Source organism: Tenrec ecaudatus, chromosome 2, assembly GCF_050624435.1.
Source record: "Tenrec ecaudatus isolate mTenEca1 chromosome 2, mTenEca1.hap1, whole genome shotgun sequence".
Classification (NCBI taxonomy): Eukaryota; Metazoa; Chordata; class Mammalia; order Afrosoricida; family Tenrecidae; genus Tenrec; species Tenrec ecaudatus.
The window spans coordinates 75,134,903-75,139,132 of record NC_134531.1 but is presented as its reverse complement, the minus strand read 5'-3'; positions in this window follow the sequence as shown (position 1 = coordinate 75,139,132).

The following is a 4,230-nucleotide window of genomic DNA, read 5'->3' as shown; positions in this document are numbered from 1 at the left end:
GGACTGCACTTGCATAAGCTCCTCATGTCAATAGCATCTCAAACTCTCTGGCATTGGAAAAATTATTGATGTTATCAATGCAATTGCCTTATACCCCAGGGGGTTGATTGACAGTGTTTTTCTTGTTTCTTTCACTTTTGTTTTTCTGCCTTTGTTTTGTTGTTGTTCTTGTGGGTTTTTGTTTTTTGTCATAATGATACTGCCAAAAGTGAGCTGGAGTCACTCATAACCTGTGGACAAGAGGATGAAATCTGGGCTCCCACTTAACCCTAGCCCCAATCCAAGAACACTCCATCCTTCTAACATGGTCCTACTCCAGAGTGGCCTTCATGACATGATCACTGAAGGTAAGGGTGCTACCGCAAAATGTGGTGAAGAAAGCAGATAATGCTTGGGTATCAATTGGAAGAGTGTCTCAGATCTTAAAGGCTTGTATTCAAACAAGCAGCCATCTAAGTGAGGAGTCAACTAAGTCCACATGGAAGAAGCAACCAGCCTGTGTGATCCAAAGACTACAATAATAAAATCCAAATATGACAAAGGGAAAAGTAGCAGAGCTTAAATTGGGAACACCCAATTTGTAGAAGGCTATGGAGGACACTGGGATCTTAAAATTCATCTGCAGAGTATCTTGTCAGGTTAGGCCTCTGGTAGATCCCCTCTAACCATAGGGAAGAGACTCGACTTTCTTTACTATCAGACAGAGATTATTGTAAAGCTGATTATGGTGGATCAAACCATGTTATAATATGACAATTGGTCAGCTGACCTCCCTGAATTTGCTCTAGGCTCAAGAATTCCAACCTTATTCCATGACAGAAATTTCTTCTCTGGCTTTTAAAATATTGATGGTGGTCTTTTCTTTCTTACTGTTTTTGTATTTTTATATTATTATTATTTTCTTCTTGTTTTTGTTCTGTTTTTATTGTTTCTGTTGGGTCTTCCAGTATGTGAAGCACAGGAGTAGATTCCTAGAGACAATAACTGATGCAATCTTTATCAGGGATGTGGGGGATGGGGCATGGGAAGGATGAAGGGATTTGGGGAGCAAACAATGAATGCAGGAGGAGGGAGGGAGTATTAGACTGATTGTGATGATGTATATACAACGTATTTTAAAAGCGATTTAACCATGGAAGTATATGATATGTGAATACTATATCAAGAAAACTACTAAAAAAAGAAAGAAAGAGACTAAACTTGACCTTTGGTTACCATAGGTGAAAGAGAAAGAATCATTGCTTAGGGAGCTTTGTGTTTGTGTTAAAATAATTTGGAAAAGGATATCAATAATGGTTGTCCCACATGAACAGCATAATGAATGGCACTGAATTATACATGCAGAAGTTGTGGAATGTGAGAATGGTTTGTTGTGTGTACTTTTGCCACAGTTAGAAAAAATAATAATTACATGAATAACAATGAGTACAAGGGATGGATGAGTACAAGGGAGAAGAAAATGTTCTAGAATTGAATGTGGTAATAATTGTACAACTCTTCTTGATATGATTAAAGTGTTGAATTGGATGACATGTAGATGAAGTGATAATAAAACTGTTAAAAAAAAAAAAGAGTTACAGTTTCAGAAACCCACAGGGGCAATTCTAGTCTGTGCCGGAAGGTCTCCATGAGTTGGCGTCAACTTGATGGTAGTGAGTTTGTTGGGTTTTGTTACTTATGAACAATATTTCCACTTAAAAGCTTGCTCATTGGTTTTGAATGTTAGGTTTTTTGTGTTGTTTGTTTGCTATAGGAATTAATTTTGGACAATTTCCTTCCAGGGTCATACTCGGGCCAATGTGGGCATGAAATGGGGTGGGAGCAGCCAAGTCAACTTGAGTGCAGACAATTCTATGGGAGCTCAGGACCCAAGCATATCGTGAAGCTTTTTATGTGGTCGATTCTTGGAAAGGATGAACTGGGAAAAGTATCTCTACCCCAGGCAGGAATAACTAACTCTTAGAAACACTGCACAGTTAAAATATGTCTGCTTCAATGACTATTCCAATTATAATCTGTACACTTTACTTCTTTGAATGTTCGGCAGGGCTGGACAGTGAAACTTCCTGCCATCAAGACTGGCTACATCATTTGTCAGGTACAGGACAAAATGAAAATGTGGGGCTCCTCATGAAGAATTTCTAGATAGGAATATCCAGGCATTAGACCCGCTCCAGGGACCTACTAAGCACAGGGCCCATGTAACTGTACTGGTCACACATCTGTGCAGGAGTGGAACTGCAGACGCCATCTACTATGGTAACCACTAGCCACATGTAGGCTGTTGAACACTTGAAACGAAAGTAATGTGATGAAGAAACTGCATTTTTACATATATTTAATTTTTAAAATCATTTTATTGGGGGCTCGTACAATTCTTATCACAATCCATACATATATACATTGTGTCAAGAACATAAGTACATTTGTTGCCATCATCATTCTCAAAACATTTGCCTTCTACATGAGCCCTTACTATCTGTTGCTCATTGTCCCCCTCCCTCCCCACTCCCCCTACCTCATGAACCCTTCATCATTCATAAATGATTATTATTTTGTCATATATTACACTGTCTGACGTCTCCCCCCGCCTTCTCCTCTGCTGTCCCTCCCCAAGGGAGGAGGCTATACGTAGATTCTTGTAATCAGTTCCCCCATATATTTAATTTTAACTTTTAAATAACCTCATATGGCTGGAGCCCAGTGGCATAACGGTTACCAGTTGGACTGCTAACTGCAAGGTCAGCAGTTTGAAACTGCCAGCCACTCTGAGGGATAAAGATGAGGCTTTCTAGTCTCATAAAGAGTTACAGTCTTGGAAACCCACAGGGTCAATTCTACTTTGTCCCATGGGTGGCTGAGAGGCAGAGTGGACTCCATGACAGTGAGATTGGTTTGGTTTAGGTATGTAGCTGGTGGCTACCTTTTCAGATAGTGTGCATTATGCTGTCAGGCACCATTAAGTCTATTCCTGCTCATAAAGATCCTATATCAATAGAACCAAACGCTGCCCAGTCATACAACATTCTCACAATTGTGGTTATATTTGACCCATTGTTGTAGGCACTGTGTCCGTTCATCTCCTGGTGGTCTTTCTCTTTTTGATGGCCCTCTATTTTACTAAGCATGAGGTCCTTCTCCAGAGACTAGTCTCTTCTAATATCCGGTCCAAAGTATGTAAGATGAAGTCGCACCATCCTTCCTTCTGGCTGTACTTCTTCCAAGACAGATTTGTTTGTGCTTCTGGCAGTCCATAGTATATTTGGCATTCTTTGCTAACTCAATAATTCAAATGCATTCATTCTCCTTCAGTCTTCTTTATTCATTGCTCATATTTCACATGCATAAAAGGGGATTGACAGTATCGTGGTTTGGATCTGGTGCACCTTCGTCTTCAAAGTGACATCGTGGCTTTTGAACATGTTAAGGCGTTCTTCTTCAGCTCAGCATTATTAACGTAACCCAAACTTTCTGCAAGCATGCACTCAGCTTGGGTAAATTCAGCCAATCAGGATAAACCTTGGCAAATACTGGTTCAGCTACAAGCATCAGCTGGGGTCTGCTGGGAGCTTCAGAGAAGGTTTTGAATCTCTTGGTAATTTGTAGAAATGAATAAATTAAGAAGTACAAATGCCTGGAACTTCTAGAACCCCTCCCCTGCTCTCAAGACACACAACCTGTTGTCTTTCCATGGACACCAGGTGGCCGGATGGAATATAGGATGCCCCATTACGTTTGAATTCTTGATGAGTCATGAATAAGTTTTAGTGTAAACATGTCCCCAACATAGTATGGGTCAGCCTTACACTAACCAAAGAAATAATTAATTATCCAAAATTTAACCATGCACCCTGTTTCTCATTCCCTAAATTTGGCAGCGCCTAGCTGTATGTCTTCCTAACCTAATTATATCGCCATCCCCCTGAACTCAGTCAGACTGGCCTAATTCACAATCCCGCTATAACTTCACTGGAGGATCTGTTTGTTCTGCTCTTCTTAATGTAGCACTGCACCAAGGACAAAAAAATGGTGTCTCCACCTCAAGGCACCTGTCTGGGCCTTGGAAGTTTAATTCTAGCATGTGATTGTAGAGTCTGATTGTTCCAGAGGTTTAATATATGGCAGTGATTGGAAGCATGAGCGAGCCAATCAGACTTGCTAGGCTGGAATCCTAATGCTGCAGCTTAGCATGTTGGGGGCCTGGGGCAAGGTGTTCTACCTCTTTATGCT